A 21,186-nucleotide genomic window follows, 5' to 3' on the forward strand; every position below is an offset into this window, starting at 1 on the left:
CTCACTGCATGCATTGTAGGTCTACCCTCAATGCATGCCTTGTAGGTCTACCCTCACTGCATGTGTTTTAGGTCTACCCTCATTGCATGCGTTGTAGGTCTACCCTCACTGCATGCCTTGTAGGTATACCCTCACAGCATGTGTTTTAGGTCTACCCTCACTGCATGCATTGTAGGTCTATGCTCACTGTATGCATTAGAGGTGTATCCTCACTGCATGCCTTGTAGGTCTACCCTCACTGCATGTGTTTTAGGTCAACCCTCACTGCATGCATTGTAGGTCTACCCTCACTGCATGTGTTTTAGGTCTAGCCTCACTGCTTGCCTTTTAGGTCTACCCTCCCTGCATGCCTTTTAGGTCTACCCTCACTGCATGCCTTGTAGGTCTACCCTCACTGCATGCGTTGTAGGTCTATGCTCACTGTATGCATTATAGGTGTATCCTCACTGCATGCCTTGTAGGTCTACCCTCACTGCATGTATTTTAGGTCTACCCTCACTCGCATGCGTTGTAGGTCTAGCCTCACAGCATGCGAGGTAGGTCTACCCTCACTGCATGCGTTATAGGTTTATGCTCACTGTATGCATTATAGGTGTATCCTCACTGCCTACAACAGATTTACACAAGCCAATATTCAGTCAAATTAGTTCTTATATGATGATGCTTTCCCAGTGATTGGCCCATGTAAATATTCTAACCATCAGCCGTCATCCAAAACTCTCATTCGCCAGCTGATCGTATTGCTTATGATGGTCCTAAAACCACTGTGGTCAGCACCACACTTCCCATGTAAAGAGCAGATCTGCTGCTGACATTATGCAGACTGTAAAGGGGCCAAGTGACTGAATTATCTGTTCACTGTCATTTCAGCAAACTATGCACAAATAAATAGCACAAGTGAATCTAAATTCTTTTTTAATATACCACATGAGAGAAATATGCTTATTTATCCACTTATAAGCCACTTCTCCCCTGTCTTCACTAACCATCCACTTGGATTCTTGATCAAGACCAGATGGACTACCAACTCACTGAGGCATAAGATTGCAGTCTATAGGGGGAGGGGAGGACAGTGAGTGGCATAACCTGCTGCTTTCTAGTAAGTGTTTTATCTCACTCGAGTGCTGGATTCACAGTTACACTTCTCAGTAATGCTGTATAATGTCCTACATGTCAAAGCAGCTTTGTAGTTACTGTTCACCTCAGTCCAGCGCTGGGCTCACATAAACACTGTTTATTAGTGTTATATAATGTCATCCATATTGCTGCTTCCTTATAGTTATTTATCTCGCCCCTGTATGTGATTCACAGCTACACAGCTTGATATTGTTGCATAATGTTAACCATGCTAATGCTTTATAGTAAGTGCTGTAGCTTAGTTGAGAATTGGATTCTCATCTACACTGGTCAGTAATGCTGTATAATATCCTCCATACTGCAGCTTTCCAGTGTTTTCTCTCCCCCTAGTATTGGATTCACAACCCTACTGTGCAGTACTGCTTTGTAATATCATCCATACTGCTGGTTTCTAATAGTATTTTGTCTCACTCCAGACCTGGAATCACATCTACATTGCTCAGTATGGCTGATGTTGCTTCTTGTTACTGCTGCTTGTGAAAATGTGCAACATAGACATAGAGACAGGAGAGCAGGAATCCCTCATGTCTGTGTATGTGCTGTGTATGGGAGACATCATAGCCTCTCGGCTCCAAACCACCAGCTCAGAGACACCTGAAACAGTCCAGTTGGCCGGTGAACAAGCATTTTTCTCTTTTGATCAGCGACACAATTACCGTCGAAAAAAGGCGAAATGTCTGTGACGTGTGAACACCTTAGATGTGGCTTCTTGAGTCTCGTCGTGTTTCATAAGAGCCGGTGTAATCTGAGCTGATTACTGACCAGGGCTGCTTCCAAGGATGGACCTGAATTTCTCCCTTGATTAATTTTGGCTTCAGAGATGGAAATTCCACCCAAAACTGACACCTCATTTCTTGATGGAATTTGGTTCATTCTCCGGCTCTGGAATTTTTACTTACCTGGAGACCCTGGGAGCTGATGGCGGAGGGGAGAGAACTGTCCATAGGAGTAATGTCATACAGGGAGTGTGATGACGTCTGACAGCCAGGAATGACTGTATGGGATAGTTAGACATCCCAAAAATCAAACCTACAGGGAAGTCCAGCACTATTTACCAGATTCAGGTAAAACTGTCCAGGATAAGAAACACATGGCTGCTTTCGTCCAAGAACAGCTCCACATTTGACCCAGGTCGTGTCTGGTATTGCAGCTCTGTGCTGTTGGAGTGGATGCCTCTGAGCTGCAATATGACAACCGTGCACAGCTGTTTTTTGGAAGAAAGCAATAGATTTTTTTCTCTATTCTGAACAATCACTATATGCCGTGTTAGAACTGCTTTAAAAATTACCAGCAGGAAGCTACACCTATAAAATAAAGAAAGAAGCCGAATTTACCCCTGAATCCGGATTGTGCTGCAGATTTTTCCGCGCGGATTTGGCTAAATCCGCAGGTCAAAAGACCTGCATTTTACCTGCGGAGTAGCCTGCGGTTTTCCCCTGCGTTTTGACACCTGGTCATGGAGCAGGTGTCAAACCGCTGCGGATTCCGCACAAAGAAGCGACATGCTGCGGATTTAAAACCGCAGCAATCCATGCGGAAAAATCCACAGCGTGTGCAGTGTTTTTTATTTCCATTGATATTAAAGGTACTGTACAACGCCGCAAAATCTGCTGCGGATCCGCAGGGCAAAAAACGCTGCGTATCCGCAGCAGAATCCGCAACGTGTGCACATACCCCAATTCTTTCTCTTTCTTCACTTCCCTTCCTTCTCCTTTTTCCTTTCCTTCCTTCCTTACTTTTTTCCAATCACCTTCGTTCATTCATTCCCTTCTTTCCCTTCCCTTTCATTCCTTCCTTTCTTCCTGTCTTTTCCCTTTCTTCTTTCACTTCCCCTTCATTCCTTCCTTTCTTCCATTCCTTCTTTTCCTTTTCTTCTTTCACTTCCCCTTCCTTCCTCCCTCACTGGATCTCGATGCAGAGGACGTCTTGTGCCGATGCTTTACATTGACTTTCTATTCTTTTTCTGATTGCTGTCAGTGAACGGAACGTTGTCTACTTGCAACAGTGAACTTGGTTGATTACTTCTCACAGCTGACTGTGCGTTACAGTTCTATCTAGTGTATACAATCTAGAGCTGCACATCCTGGACTTCAGACTGAAACATTGTAACAGCGCATCAGCCCCAGAGAGATTCTGGAGGAAAAACCGGCACTACTGCTCCTGAAGTGTACGAGCTTGAAGAACGGACCGCAGTCCTGACTTCATGTAGGCAAAAAACCTCAGCACCAAAATGATGATAGAGAGCAAAGGTCACAGCCTCCTCCACCTGATGCCCGTCTCCTCCACCTGATACCCGGCTCCTCCACCTGGTGCCCAGCTCCTCCACCTGGTGCCCAGCTCCTCCACCTGGTGCCCGTCCTCCTCCACCTGATGCCCGTCCTCCTCCACCTGATGCCCGGCTCCTCCACCTGATGCCTGGCTCCTCCACCTGATGCCTGGCTCCTCCACCTGATGCCTGGCTCCTCCACCTGATGCCCGGCTCCTCCACCTGATGCCCGGCTCCTCTCGCCGATGCCCAGATCCTCCACCTGATTCCTGGCTCCTCCACCTGATGCCTGGCTCCTCCACCTGATGCCCGGCTCCTCCACCTGATGCCCGGCTCCTCTCGCCGATGCCCAGATCCTCCACCTGATTCCTGGCTCCTCCACCTGATGCCCGGGCTCGTCCACCTGGTGCCCGGCCTCGTCCACCTGATGCCCGGCCTCCTCCACCTGATGCCCGGCCTCCTCCACCTGGTGCCCGGGCTCCTCCACCTGGTGCCCGGCCTCGTTCACCTGATGCCCGGCTTCTCTACAATACAGAGTTCCTTGATAAAGATTGTTATTGGTCGAAACATTGGACCTGTTCTTGCCGGATTAAAATAAAATATTCACTTATTACATCAAAGTCTTTGTTCTCTATCATTGTTTTTGCCCCAGAGACAGACTAGTTCTGCTGATGACTCACAGAGGATTGTGTAGACTGGATACAACTGTAACAACCCCTCAGCTGTGAGAAGTAGTGTGTTATTTCTATATAGGCACTAAATATATAATGGCTGTGCGTGAACTGCTTCCACTATTTATTTCTCCTCCAGATCGGCTCCTATCTGAAGACCCCTAAGTATCCGATCTGGGTGGTCTGCAGCAAAAGTCACTTTAGCGTCCTGTTTTGCTTGAAGAAAGAGTTGATCAGTGACTGGAAAGCCGAACGTAAATTTGACCTTCACTACTACGATGAGCTGGCCAATCAGCAGGAGGAGATCCACCTCCCCGTCGGTAAGAGAGGACGTTCCCACCGTGATATTCTACAATCTGAATGTGTGTAATGTACAGAACGGCCTGTGCCCCAAATGTATGTGAGCCCACTGTGCCACAGCTTAGTGATCCTGCTCGCCTCATGCCCACAGCATAGTGATACTGCCCGCCCCATGCCCATAGCGTAGTGATACTGCCCACCCCTTGCCCACAGCGTAGTGATACTGCACGCCCCATGCCCACAGCGTAGTGATACTGCCCACCTAATGCCCACAGCGTAGTGATCCTGCCCGCCCCATGCCCACAGCGTAGTGATCCTGCCCGCCTCATGCCCACAGCGTAGTGATACTGCCCGCCCCATGCCCACAGCGTAGTGATACTGCCCGCCTCATGCCCACAGCGTAGTGGTACTGCCCGTCTCATGTCCACAGCTTAGTGATACTGCCTTCCCCATGCCCACATCGTAGTGATACTGCCCTCATGCCCACAGCTTACAGTGAAACTGTCCGCCTCATGCCCACAGCGTAGTGATCCTGCCCGCCTCATGTCCACAGCTTGGTGATACTGCCCGCCCCATGCCCACAGAGTAGTGATCCAGCCAGCCTCATGTCCACAACGTAGTGATACTGCCCACCTCATGCCCACAGCGCAGTGATACTACCCGCCTCATGTCCACAGCTTAGTGATACTGCCCGCCCCATGCCCACAGCGTAGTGATACTGCCCACCTCATGCCCACAGCGCAGTGATACTACCCGCCTCATGCCCACAGCTTAGTGATACTGCCCGCCCCATGCCCACAGCGTAGTGATACTGCCCACCTCATGCTCACAGCGCAGTGCTACTACCCACCTCATGTCCACAGCTTAGTGATACTGCCTGCCTCATGCCCACAGCTTAGTGATAGTGCCTGCCTCATGCCCACAGCGTAGTGATACTGCCCGCCTCATGCCCACAGCGTAGTGATACTGCCCGCCTCATGCCCACAGCTTAGTGATAGTGCCTGCCTCATGCCCACAGCTTAGTGACACTGCCCGCCTCATGCCCACAGCGTAGTGATCCTGCCCGCCTCATGCCAACAATATACGCTGCCTAATGTCCAATATATACATTGTCCACCTCACTGGCCTCTTTGTACAATGTCTGTCATGAGTCCTCCATATCCAGTGACGGCCAGAGCCTGACATATAGATTGCCTGTCATATTCTGCACAGTGCCCGCCTGCTCTTGACTTAGGTCTTCTTTCATGGGTTTTACCTAATATACCAGCACAGGGTGAGGTCTGGCACGGTGCCCGCCGGTGGGCATTTCTCCAGGCACAGGAGGTTTCTGTAATTGTTTCTGTGTTTGCTGGTTCTAGAACTTTCCTCTTTATCTCTTGTTTTCTTTCCACTGGGTGCCCGCGCCAGGGGAGGATGTCCTTAGAGGAGTTATGTACTGGGTATCCTGCCCCATGTCTCACACCAGGGAGAGGAAAACCATTACATTTATTATCACCTTTATTTGGCCTGTTTCACACATCCGTTTGTTTGCAAAAAAAACGGATTTGCCATTTTGCTTGGCGGATCTGTTTTTTTTCCCATTGAGTTGCATTATTGGCGGATCTCTCTCTCCTCCCCAGACAGCGGTTCCTTTAAATTTCTTCCTTCGCCGGATCCGTCAAAAAACGGTCCGGTGGCAAGCGTTGATGTCCGTACGGTGGCGGATCCGTTTTCCGCCATTTTGGCGGATTTCGACTGACCAAAAGAACTGATGTGTGAAACAGGCCTTACCCAGTGTTCAGCTGCATTGTATGCCGAGGCAGAAAGGTTTGATGTCTTACAATGAACCGAGATATTACTAAGAAAATAAGTTATTCCCTGTGCATAGTAAACTGACTGCTACCTGTGCTGTACTATTCTCCCCTATCCATATTATACTGAACACTAGCCCTGCTGTACTATTCTCCCCTATCCATATTATACTGAACAATAGCCCTGCTGTACTATTCTCCCCTATCCATATTATACTGAACACTTGCCCTGCTGTACTATTCTCCCCTATCCATATTATACTGAACACTAGCCCTGCTGTACTATTCTCCCCTATCCATATTATACTGAACACTAGTCCTGCTGTACTATTCTCTATCCATATTATACTGAACACTAGCCCTGTTGTACTATTCTCCCCTATGCATATTATACTGAACACTAGCCCTGTTTTACTATTCTGTATCCATATTATACTGAACACTAGCCCTGCTGTACTATTCTCCTATATCCATATTATACTGAACACTTGCCCTGCTGTACTATTCTCCCCTATCCGTATTATACTGAACACTAGCCCTGCTGTACTATTCTCCCCTATCCATATTATACTGAACACTAGCCCTGCTGTACTATTCTCCCCTATCCATATTATACTGAACACTAGCCCTGCTGTACTATTCTCCTCTCTCCATATTATACTGAACACTTGCCCTGCTGTACTATTCTCCCCTATCCGTATTATACTGAACACTAGCCCTGCTGTACTATTCTCCCCATCCATATTATACTGAACACTAGCCCTGCTGTACTATTCTCCTCTCTCCATATTATACTGAACACTAGCCCTGCTGTACTATTCTTCTGTATCCATATTATACTGAACACTTGCCCTGCTGTACTATTCTCCCCTATCATATTATACTGGACACTAGCCCTGCTGTACTATTCTCCCCTATCATATTATACTGGACACTAGCCCTGCTGTACTATTCTCCCCTATCATATTATACTGGACACTAGCCCTGCTGTACTATTCTCCCCTATCATATTATACTGGACACTAGCCCTGCTGTATTATTCTCCCCTATCATATTATACTGAACACTTGCCCTGCTGTACTATTCTCTTCTCTCCATATTATACTAAACACTAGCCCTGCTGTACTATTCTCCTCTCTCCATATTATACTGAACACTTTCCCTGCTGTACTATTCTCCCCTATCCGTATTATACTGAACACTAGCCCTGCTGTACTATTCTCCCCTATCCATATTATACTGAACACTAGCACTGCTGTACTATTCTCCTCTCTCCATATTATACTGAACACTTTCCCTGCTGTACTATTCTCCCCTATCCGTATTATACTGAACACTAGCCCTGCTGTACTATTCTCCCCTATCCATATTATACTGAACACTAGCCCTGCTGTACTATTCTTCTGTATCCATATTATACTGAACACTTGCCCTGCTGTACTATTCTCCCCTATCCATATTATACTGAACACTTGCCCTGCTGTACTATTCTCCCCTATCATATTATACTGGACACTAGCCCTGCTGTACTATTCTCCCCTATCATATTATACTGGACACTAGCCCTGCTGTACTATTCTCCCCTATCATATTATACTGGACACTAGCCCTGCTGTACTATTCTCCCCTATCATATTATACTGGACACTAGCCCTGCTGTATTATTCTCCCCTATCATATTATACTGAACACTTGCCCTGCTGTACTATTCTCTTCTCTCCATATTATACTAAACACTAGCCCTGCTGTACTATTCTTCTATATCCATATTATTCTGAACACTTGCCCTGCTGTACTATTCTCCCCTATCATATTATACTGGACACTAGCCCTGCTGTACTATTCTCCTCTCTCCATATTATACTGAACACTTTCCCTGCTGTACTATTCTCCCCTATCCGTATTATACTGAACACTAGCCCTGCTGTACTATTCTCCCCTATCCATATTATACTGAACACTAGCACTGCTGTACTATTCTCCTCTCTCCATATTATACTGAACACTAGCCCTGCTGTACTATTCTTCTGTATCCATATTATACTGAACACTTGCCCTGCTGTACTATTCTCCCCTATCCATATTATACTGAACACTAGCCCTGCTGTACTATTCTCCCTTATCATATTATACTGGACACTAGCCCTGCTGTACTATTCTCCCCTATCATATTATACTGGACACTAGCCCTGCTGTACTATTCTCCCCTATCATATTATACTGGACACTAGCCCTGCTGTACTATTCTCCCCTATCATATTATACTGAACACTAGCACTGCTGTACTATTCTCTTCTCTCCATATTATACTGAACACTAGCCCTGCTGTACTATTCTCCCCTATCATATTATACTGGACACTAGCCCTGCTGTACTATTCTCTTCTCTCCATATTATACTGAACACTAGCCCTGCTGTACTATTCTCCCCTATCATATTATACTGGACACTAGCCCTGCTGTACTATTCTCTTCTCTCCATATTATACTGGACACTAGCCCTGCTGTACTATTCTCCCCTATCATATTATACTGAACACTAGCACTGCTGTACTATTCTCTTCTCTCCATATTATACTGAACACTAGCCCTGCTGTACTATTCTCCCCTATCATATTATACTGAACACTAGCACTGCTGTACTATTCTCTTCTCTCCATATTATACTGAACACTAGCCCTGCTGTACTATTCTCCCCTATCATATTATACTGGACACTAGCCCTGCTGTACTATTCTCCCCTATCATATTATACTGGACACTAGCCCTGCTGTACTATTCTCCCCTATCATATTATACTGAACACTAGCCCTGCTGTACTATTCTCCCCTATCATATTATACTGGACACTAGCCCTGCTGTACTATTCTCCCTTATCATATTATACTGGACACTAGCCCTGCTGTACTATTCTCCCCCATCATATTATACTGGACACTAGCCCTGCTGTATTATTCTTTTCAATACATATTACGCTGAACACCAGCTCAACCCCAAGAACATCATCTTTTGGGGGCCCTCATGCAGAATAGACATTTTTCCAAGTCCCGATATCCACAACATTAGTGCAACTTGTATGGAGGCCTGAACTCTTCTGCAATTAGAAGTTGTTTTTCTAGTTTGAGTGATGGAGTCTGGAGGGTCGAAGCTGTGTATAAAATAGTTGATCTTGGGCCCAACTATTATCTGACTACACCCCTGCAGTCCGGAGCCTGTGTTATCTACTTGTCAAATATCTGCTGTGTTTAATAGACGTTTAATTTCATATTTATAATTACAAGATTTTCATATTGGTAATTCTTCATCTGACCCTGGAAGCTTCCCTCAGTCAGAGGCTGTTCACACTTGTACAGGATCCATTTTTAATCTGGGCCTCTGTCATTTGTAATAATTGGTAAATCATTTTTTGGGGTCTCCTTCCCTAACTGACAGATATAAAGCTACTGAAAGCAGAGTTCTGATAGAAGGAACAAAGACTATAGTGAAACAAGTCCTACAAGAAGGCAATGTTATATTATTCTATAGCACTACAGTACTGCAATGTGAAAGGATATACCTCCCATAATACTGCCCCTATATACAAGAATAGAACTACTGTTAGGCTATGTGCCCACGTAGCGTTTTTGATGAGCGGAAGCGTACACCCTCTTCCCGGGAAAACGCATGCGTTTTATGAAGCGCTTTTGTAAGTGTTTTTGACGCTTTTGTTAAGCGTTTTAGCATGCGTTTTTCTAAGCGTTTTTGCAATACGATTGAATGTATGCAGAAACGCGTGTGTTTCCGCAAAATTAATGAACATGCTGTGTTTTTTTCCACTTAGCGTTTCCGCAGCGAAAAAAACCGCACCATTAGCACAACATACGCGTTTTCCATTGTAATTACATTGGATGCTTTTCTTAAGCGTTTCCACAGCAGAAACGCTTGTCAAAAAGTGCTGCGTAAACGCTTAAAAAACGCAACGTAGGCACACAGCCTAAGGCTGCGTTCACACGTAGCGGTTTTTTCGCGGCGGTTTTAAACGCGCAATTTTGCCGCGAAAAATAGGCATCACTTGCAATCCTATGGGATTCCGCAATGCTGTGCTAATGCTGCGGTTTTCTCCGCGGCGGAATCGCTTCGCTGTAAAAAACGCAGCATGCTCATTAATTAGCGGAATCGCGGTGATAGGAATGCATTGTTTCGCTTACTTCCTGCATGTGGCTGTGCCCACCATGCAGAAAGTAAGCAAAACATGTGCGGATGGTACCCACGGTCCAGAGGAGAGGAGACTGTCCTCCGGGCACTGGGTACCATATCCCTCATATCCCTGTAAAAAATAGAATTAACCCCTTAAGCCCCAAGGGTGGTTTGCACGTTCGTGACCGGGACAATTTTTACAATTCTGACCACTGTCCCTTTATGAGGTAATAACTCTGAAACGCTTCCATGGATCCCAGTGATTCTGACATTGCTTTCTCGAGACATATTGTACTTCATGTTAGTGGTAAAATTTCATTCATATAACTTGCGTTTATTTGTGAAAAAAACGGAAATTTGGCGAAAATTTTGAAAATTTCACAATTTTCCAAATTTGAATTTTTATGCCCTTAAATCACAGAGATACGGCACACAAAAAACTTAATAAATAACATTTCTCACATGTTTACTTTACATCAGCACAATTTTGGAACCAAAAATTTTTTTTGTTAGGGACTTATAAGGGTTAAAAATTGACCAACGATTTCTCATTTTTGCAACACCATTTTATTTTTACCGACCACATCACATTTGAAGCCACTTTGAGGGGTCTATATGATAGAAAATACCCAAAAGTGACACCATTCTAAAAACTGCACCCCTAAAGATGCTCAAAACCACATTCAAGAAGTTTATTAACCCTTTAGGTGCTTCACAGGAATTTTTTGAATATTTGAAAAAAAAATGAACATTTAACTTTTTTCACAAAAAAAATACTTCAGGTTCAATTTTTTTTATGTAACCAAGGGTAAAAGGAGAAATTGGACTGCAAAAGTTATTGTGCAATTTGTCCTGAGTACGTTGATACCTGATATGTGGGGGGGAACCACTGTTTCGGCGCATGGCAGACCTCAGAAGGGAAGGAGCACCGTTTGCCTTTTTCAATGCAAAATTGGCTGGAATTCAGATCGGACGCCATGTCACGTTTGGAGAGCCCCTGATGTACCTAAACAGTGGAAACCCCCCACAAGTGACCCCATTTTGGAAAGTAGACCCCCCAAGGAACGTATCTAGATGTGTGGTGAGAACTTTGAACCCCCAAGGGCTTCACAGAAGTTTATAACATACAGCCGTACAATTAAAAAATCATATTTTTTCCACAAAAATGATCTTTTCACCCTCAATTCTTATTTTTCCAAGGGTAACAGGACCCTAAAAGTTATTGTGCAATTTGTCCTGAGTGCGCTGATACCCCACATGTGGGGGTAAACCACTATTTGGGCGCATGGCAGAGCTCAGAAGGGAAGCAGCGCCATTTGACGTTTTTGGCTAGAATTGAGATCGGACACCATGTCGCGTTTGGAAAGCCCCTCATGTACCAAAACAGTAGAAACCCCACATAAATGACACCATTTTGGAAACTAGACCCCCCAAGGAACTTATCTAGATGTGTGGTGAGCACTTTGAACCCCCGAGTGCTTCACAGAAGTTTATAACGACCGGGCGTGAAAATTAAAATATTGTATTTTTTCAACAAACATCATCTTTTAGTCCCCATTTTTTTTATTTTCCCAAGGGTAACAGGAGAAATTGGACCCCAAAAGTTGTTGTCCAATTTGTCCTGAGTACGCTGACACCCCATATGTGGGAGAAAACTACTGTATGGGCACACGTCGGGGCTCGGAAGGGAAGTAGTGACGTTTTGGAATGCAGACTTTGATGGAATGGTCTGGAGGTGTCATGTTGCCTTTGGAGAGCCCCTAATGTACCTAAACAGTGGAAGCCCTCCACAAGTGACCCCATTTTGGAAACTAGACCCCCTAAGGAACTTATCTAGATGTGTGGTGAGCACTTTGAACCCCCCAGTGCTTCACAAAAGTTTATAATGACCGGGCGTGAAAATAAAAATATCGTATTTTTTCCACAAACATGATCAACTAGTCTCCAATTTTTTTATTTTCCCAAGGGTAACAGGAGAAATTGGACCCCAAAAGTTGTTGTCCAATTTGTCATGAGTACGCTGATACCTCATATGTGGGAGAAAAATACTGTATGGGCACACGTCGGTGCTCGGAAGGGAAGTAGTGACGTTTTGGAATGCAGACTTTGATGGATTGGTCTGCGGGTGTCATGTGTGTTTGGAGAGCCCCTGATGTACCTAAACTATTGAAACCCCCCACAAGTGACCCCATTTTGGAAACTAGACCCCCCACGGAACTTATCTAGATATGTGGTGAGCACTTTGAACCCCCAAGTGCTTAAAAGAAGTTTATAACGCCTGGGCGTGAAAATAAAAAAATCATTTTGTCCACAAAAATTATATTTTTGCCCCAATTTTTTATTTTCCTAAGAGTAACAGGAGAAATTGGACCCCAAAAGTTGTTTTGCAATTTGTCCTGAGTATGCTGATACCCTATATATGGTGGTAAAACACTGTTTGGGCGCATGGCAGAGCTTGGAAGGGAAGGAGCACCATTTGACTTTTTCAACGCAGAATTGGCTGGAATTGAGATCAGACGCCATGTTGCATTTGGAGAGCCCCTGATGTGCCCAAACAGTGGAAACCCCCCAATTCTAACTCCAACCCTAACCCCAACACACCCCTAACCCTAATCTCAGCCCTAACCCTAGCCCTAACCCTAATGGGAAAATGGACATAAATACATTTTCTTTTAGTTTTATTATTTTTCCCTAACTAAGCGGGTGATAACGGGGGTTTGATTTACTATTTATGGCGGTTTTTATGCTTGGCAGCTGTCACACGCTAAAAGACGCTTTTTATTGTAAAAATAGTTTTTGCATCACCACATATTGAGAGCTATAATTTTTCCGTATTTTGACCCACCGAGTCATGTGATGTCTTAGTCTTTGCGGAACGAGTTGACGTTTTTATTGGTACCATTTTCGGGCACGTGACATTTTTTTATCACTTTTAATTCCGATTTTTAGGACGCAGAATGAACAAAAATCAGCGTTTCATGAATTTCTTTTGGGGGGTGCGTTTACACCGTTCCGCGTGCGGTAAAATTGATAAAGCGGTTTTATTCTTCGGGTCGGTACGGTTACAGCGATACCTCATATATGTCGTTTTTTTATGTTTTGTCGGTTTTATGCAATGAAAACTATTTTATATAAAAAATAATTATTTTTGCATCGCTTTATTCTGCGAGCTATAACTTTTTTATTTTTTTTGCAGATGACGCTGTATGGCAGCTCGTTTTTTGCGGGACAAGATGACGTTTTCAGCGGTACCATGGATATTTATATGCGTCTTTTTGATCGCGCGTTATTGCACTTTTTGTTCGGTGGTATGATAAATCATTATTTTTTGCTTCGTTTTTTATTTTTATTTTTTAAGGGGTTCGCTAAAGGGGTTAACTAATGGGACAGTTTTATAGGGCGGGTCGCTACGGACGCGGTGATACCAAATATGTGTACTTTATTGTTTTGTTTTTTTTTATTTTCAAAAAATGAATTTATTGGGGAATATTTTTTTTTTTTTACTAATTTATTTAGCGATTTTTTTTTTTTTTTTTTTAAATTATTTTTACACTTTTTTTTAACTTTATTATATTGTCCCAGGTGGGACATCACTGTCCTGTGACAGATCGCTGATCACAGATCATTGTGACAGATCAGCGATCTGTCACAGGCAGTGCAGCAGGCTTCCTCATGCCTGCGCTTTGCAGAAGCGCCCCCGTCGCCATCTTGGATTTGGGGGCCTGCCGGGAAGGAGCCCCCCGCAGCAGCTCTGCACATTGCGCTGCCGTGGGGGGCTCAGGGAAGCACGGAGGTAGCACCCTCCCTACCGGTGCTTCCCTTTAACCCCCGGTACACCGCGATCGTGTTTGATCGCGGTGTACAAGGGGTTATCGTGTCGGATTGTGCCGGGTGTCAGCTGTGATAATCGCCGCTGAGCGCTGTGATAATTGCCGCTGAGCGCCGCTGATCGCTATGACGTACTATCCCGTCCCTGGGAATTAAGTCCCAGGGCACATGGACGGGATAGTACGTCATATGTGGGATTAAGGGGTTAAAATAAAAATATTGTTATTCTTACATTCCGGCGTCCCGCGCAGCCTTCCCGCGGCGCCTCCCGGTCCCAGTAATCCTTTGTGAGAATGACCGCGATGAGGTCGCGATCTTGCGGGAGTGCTACGTCTCGCGGTCATTCGCCCAAAGGATTACTGGCACCGGGAGCGTGGAGAGAGGCGGGAAGGCTGCGCGGGACGCTGGAAGGTAAGAATAACAATATTTTTTTAATTATTTTTTACATCCTATCTTTTACTACTGACGCCGCATAGGCAGCCTCAATAGTAAAAAGTCAATCAGTTCTCCAAGCGATGCTACAGATCGCTTGGAAAACGCTAGCATTCTGCAAGCTAAAAACGCTTGCAAAACGCTAGTTTTTGCGCTGGAAAATCGTGGGAATTTAAATGCGGATTTCCCGCGGAATGGAATGCGGAATTCTCGCGGTAATTTCCGCGAGAGTTCCGCTACGTGTGCACATAGTAATAGTGCCCGTATATACAAGAATATAACTACTATAATACTGTTCCTATGTACAAGAATATAGCTACTATAATACTGTTCCTATGTACAAGTATGTAACTACTATAATACTGCCCCTCTGTAAAAGAATATAACTACTATAATACTGCCCCCTATGTACAAGAATATAACTACTATAATACTGCTCCTATGTACAAGAATATAACTACTGTAATACTGCCCCCTATGTACAAGAATATAACTACTATAATACTGCCCCCTATATACAAGAATATAACTACTATAATACTGCTGCTATGTACAAGAATGTAACAACTATAATACTGCTCCTATGTACAAGAATATAACTACTATAATACTGCCTCTATGTACAAGAATATAACTACTATAATACTGCTCCTATGTACAAGAATATAACTACTATAATACGGCCCCTATGTACAAGAATATAACTACTATAATACTGCCGCTGTGTACAATAATATAACTACTATAATACTCCTCCTATATACAAGAATATAACTACTATAATACTGCCCCCTATCTACAAGAAAATAGCTACTATAATACTGCTCCTATGTACAAGAATATAACTACTATAATACTGCTCCTATATACAAGAATATAACTACTATAATACTGCCCCTATGTACAAGAATATAACTACTATAATACTGCCCCTATGTACAAGAATATAACTACTATAATACTGCCCCTATGTACAAGAATATAGCTACTATAATACTGCTCCTTATTCACAAGAATATAACTACTATAATACTGCTCCTATATACAAGAATATAACTACTATAATACTGCTCCTATATACAAAAATATAACTACTATAATACTGCTCCTATGTACAAGAATATAACTACTATAATACTGCCCCTATGTACAAGAATATAACTACTATAATGCTGCTCCTATATACAAGAATATAACTACTATAATACTGCTCCTATATACAAAAATGTAACTACTATATAACTACTACAATACTGCCCCATGTACAAGAATATAACTACTATAATACTGCTCCTATGTACAAAAATATAACTACTATAATACTGCTCCTATATGCAAGAATATAACCAGGGCTGTGGAGTCGGTAAGCCACAGTTGCGACTCTGACTCCTGGATTTTATCCGGCTCCGACTCCGGCTCCGACTCCGACTCCGGCTCCGACTCCAACTCCTTCATAAATGGCCAATTCATAACAACAAATTTACTGTTGTAAAATATTAAACATCGTGCTTATTCAGTTTCTCACCATCATATAAGTAATCAGACCACTTAGAGCAAAAACTACATTTATTAGAATACAATTAGAATATAGCAAATAACTTTTATAAACTTTTATAAACTGTAAGTAAATATGCAATAAACACTTTTATGCAGTTAATAAGAAGAAATCTATAAATTTGTCCTCAGAAAAAGTATTGCCTCTGTCAGATCCTCCTTCATGGATGCCCTCAAATCTGATCTAATTATTTTGAGAGCAGAGAACAACCTCTCTACACTAACTTGTGTTGGTGGCAAAGCAGTAACCACTCGGGCAACATCTCTGACAATGTCAGGATACAGAGGATTCGCTTGTTGCACTGTTATTTTTGATGAACGGTCAAATTTCTCAATTTCTTTTAGTGCACATGAAAAATTCTGCTGAAATGTACTGGCTGTGTTCCTTGATGGGGATGACTCTTCTTCTATGCGAGAACGCTTTGCACGGTCCTTGTGATCCAAATATTTTTAGAAATTAAATTCTTCATCAGTTGATGATGAGGGTGAAGATGTGGCAGGACGACCAAATTCTTCTTGTTCCTCCTGACTGTTCTGCAACCCTTTCATCCTTACTGCTATTTCAAACAGAGCTTCTTTTCCTTTACTTAGCTGTTGATCATCTAGAAGAATCCGATGCATTGGGTCTACATAAACAGCTGCCAAAAGAATGTTATTTTGTAATAGTAGCTCCTCTCTCCATTTCATTGATGTAGCAATGCCACTTGCAATTAACCCTCCTCTTTGGGACAGGCGAAACATCAGGTTCTTCCACTCCTTTAAGAAAATACCTGGAGTTAAGTCCTCTGCTTGTAATTTTTTAGTCACTGTAAATGGGTGCTCTAGCAATTTTTCCAGCTCAGTCACCTGATTCCACTGACTTTCATTTAGCGTCAGTTGAGGGTTAGCCATGTCTACAAGAAAGGTTTTCATTTCAACCAAGCGCTGAATCATTAAGTAAGTACTGCCCCATTGTGTGGCTTGATCAATAATTGCCCCTTTTCCAGCACGTCTCTTCAAAATTGAGTCAACTTTAGGGGTTCTGGCAACAGTAGCCAATTTTCTCACCTTGCCAATCAGTGCAGCAGCATGTCCTTCTTGCAGACTGTCTCTTATAGCCAGCTGTAGTGTATGCACAACACAGCGCATGTGATGAATGAAAGAACATATTGACACAGTTTCAACAAGATCATCTAAACTATCATGTTGCTGTTCATCTGAAGCAACTTCAGTTTGCTCCTCAGTTACAATACTGTGTTCCTCTATTTCAAACATTTCTGTGTCTGTGGACCCAGAATGTTCTTCTAGCTGCTGGTCACCATCATTACTCTCATTCATTAGCTTAATAGTACTTATCATATTTGAAGCATTGTCAGTTACGACAGAAAGAACTTGCTCTTTTTTAAGTTCATAGTCTTGCAGAACCTTTTCCACCAAGACCTGGAGAAACTCACTGGTGTGATGAGCTTTGGTGTCTTTTACTGCCAATGTCTTGGTAACTATTTCATTTTTGTCACAAACAAATCGGACATTGATGGCAAAATAGTTTACTCTGTGACGTGTGCAGGCATCCATTTTAAGAAACAGAAAGCGTCCCTTGAGAGTTTTTTTAAGTTCTTCCTTTTGTTTAAAAGCTTCTTCGATTACTAATTTTCTAATACTCTCTCTCTCCAGAGAAACACCAAGCTTGCGGGCCATTTCCCCATTCAGACACATAAAAGCTGGTCGTGAAAAATAATGAAATAGGCACACTATCCTTTACAACAAGCTCTATGATCTGTTTTTTAAATGTATCTACTGTCATTGTCACAGTAACTTTGTCACTGACAAAATATCTTGCAACTGATGGCTGCAAAGTTCTCTGCTCCTTTGTTTGGCTGGAAGAGCTGGGCACTGGTTCATTGGTTTGGATGCAGTCTTTCTCATCCACTGCTTTCAGTACTTCTGGATGAAAGCGCTGTAAATGTCTCTTTAGATTAGAAGCTCTGGTAGGAGCATTTTTATCTTTGCCTGAATATGCACTCATCTTGGCTTCACAGCATTTGTTTTCATCTGGATCATTTGTCATACACTGACAGACATAATGTTTTCTATCTTGAGTGATGGTGAAATGTTCAAATACAGCTGATTTAATGTGATGCTTCTTTGATATTCTCAGGTTTTTAATTCTGCATTCACAATCTAAATGACAATTGTTTTTCCTAAAAACAATTGTACAAAATTATTGCCAGGTCGTACAACTGATATAGTGGTCAGTAATACTGTTATTATTCCTCATGTACTCACAGTTAACTGATGCAAAGTTTGTTGAAAGGATAATACTTCTTACCGTCTTCCTCTTCTGAGTAGCAGGCAGCTGTGAGATGCTTGGAAGACGCACACCTAGTATGATCTAGTCTAGAGGAGGAGCTTTACTACTAAGAATTTGCAACACATTTTCACTTTTAGTTTCATACATTGTAAGTAGGGGGGTTGGGGCAGCATGAGGTTAACCAAGTATAAGATTAGATAAGGGCAGTGGAGAACAGTGACACACAAGAAGTGAGAAATGTCTCTATCTCCAGCAGAACTGCTTATCACTGTTGTTCATAGTTTGATAGAACATATATATTTGAGTAACATTTATAAAATTCATATGAAAGTTCAATTATGAAATATTAATACATTTTTTTTAAAGCTGGAGTCGGAGTCGGTACATTTCTTCCGACTCCAACCAAAACTAACTCCGACTCCACGACTCCGACTCCACAGCCCTGAATATAACTACTATAATACTGCTCCTATGTACAAGAATATAACTACTATAATACTGCTCCTATGTACAAGAATATAACTACTATAATACTGCCCCTTTGTACAAGAATATAACTACTATAATACTGCCCCTATGTACAACAAAATAACTACTATAGTACTGCCCCTATGTACAAGAATATAACTACTATAATACTGCTCCTATATACAAGAATATAACTACTATAATACTGCTCCTATATACAAAAATATAACTACTATAATACTGCTCCTATGTACAAGAATATAACTACTATAATACTGCTCCTATGTACAAGAATATAACTACTATAATACTGCTCCTATATACAAGAATATAACTACTATAATACTGCTCCTATGTACAAGAATATAACTACTATAATACTGCTCCTATGTACAAGAATAAAGCTACTATAATACTGCTCCTATATACAAGAATATAACTACTATAATACTGCTCCTATGTACAAGAATATAACTACTATAGTACTGCCCCTATGTACAAGAATATAACTACTATAATACTGCTCCTATATACAAGAATATAACTACTATAATACTGCGCCTATGTACAAGAATATAACTACTATAATACTGCTCCTATGTACAAGAATATAACTACTATAATACTGCTCCTATATACAAGAATGTAACTACTATATAACTACTACAATAGTGCCCCATGTACAAGAATATAACTACTATAATACTGCTCCTATGTACAAGAATATAACTACTATAATACTGCTCCTATATACAAGAATATAACTACTATAATACTGCTCCTATTTACAAGAATATAACTGCTATAATACTGCTCCTATGTACAAGAATATAACTACTATAATACTGCTCCTATGTACAAGAATATAACTACTATAATACTGCCTCTAAGTACAAGAATATAACTACTATAATACTGCTATGTACAAGAATATAACTACTATAATACTGCCGCTATGTACAATAATATAACTACTATAATACTCCTCCTATATACAAGAACTAGCTGAAGAGCACGGCGCTGCCCGGGCATAGTAACTAACTGTGGTTAGTTGTAGCAAATTATACTTATCCTCCATCCCATAGTCCCATGCCCATATACCCATCACACATCCTCCATCCCATAGTCCCATGCCCATATATCCATCACACATCCTCCATCCCATAGTCCCATGCCCATACACCCATCATACATATTCGCCATCCCATAGTCGAGTGCCCATATACCCATCATACATATCCGCCATCCCATAGGCCCGTGCCCATATACCCATCATACATATCCTCCATCCCATAGTCCAGTGCCCATATACCCATCACACATCCTCCATCCCATAGTCCCATGCCCATATACCCATCATACATATTTTCCATCCCATAGTCCCTTGCCCATATACCCATCATACATATTCTCCATCCCATAGTCCCATGCCCATATACCCATCATACATATTCGCCATCCCATAGTCGAGTGCCCATATACCCATCACACATCCTTCATCTCATAGTCCCATGCCCATATACCCATCATACATATCCTCCATCCCAGAGTCCCGTGCCCATATACCCATCATACATATCTGCCATCTCATAGACCCGTTCCCATATACCCGTCATACATATCCTCCATCCCATAGTCCAATGCCCATATACCCATCACACATCCTCCATCCCATAGTCCCGTGCCCATATACATATCCGCCATCCCATAGTCCCGTGCCCATATACCCGTCAAACATATCCTCCATCCCATAGTCAAGTGCCCATATACCCATCACACATCCTCCATCCCATAGTCCCGTGCCCATATACATATCCGCCATCCCATAGTCCCGTGCCCATATACCCGTCATACATATCCTCCATCCCATAGTCCAGTGCCCATATACCCATCACACATCCTCCATCCCGTAGTCAACCATTATGACATCATAATGAGCAGCGGCGGGGCTTACGACCTATGATGACAGCAGCGTCGCCATGGCAACCGTTGTGACATCATATTGAGGGGCGGGACTTGATACGCACTCACTGCTTCCCCAGTATGCAAATAGGGGCATTATGACATCACAATGAGGGGCTGGGCTTGACACGCACACACTTTTTTCCCCAGTATGTTGATAGGGGCAAAATTGTTTGGTGAATTGGAACGCGCGGGGTTAAAATTTCGCCTCACAACATAGCTTAGGACGCTCTCGGGGTCCAGACGTGTGACTGTGCCAAATTTTGTGGCTGTAGCTGCGACGGTGCGGATGCCTATCCCGGACATACACACA

The 21,186-nt window shown here is 42.8% G+C and overlaps 1 pseudogene; it reads left to right on the forward strand.

Annotated features, from left to right (window-relative positions):
* LOC141051226 (uncharacterized) overlaps positions 1–21,186 on the forward strand; it is a 108,267-nt pseudogene that overhangs the window by 40,149 nt on the left and 46,932 nt on the right.

Source organism: Dendrobates tinctorius, unplaced genomic scaffold, assembly GCF_039654945.1.
Source record: "Dendrobates tinctorius isolate UK_male_01 unplaced genomic scaffold, ASM3965494v1 ptg000156l, whole genome shotgun sequence".
Lineage (NCBI taxonomy): Eukaryota > Metazoa > Chordata > Amphibia > Anura > Dendrobatidae > Dendrobates > Dendrobates tinctorius.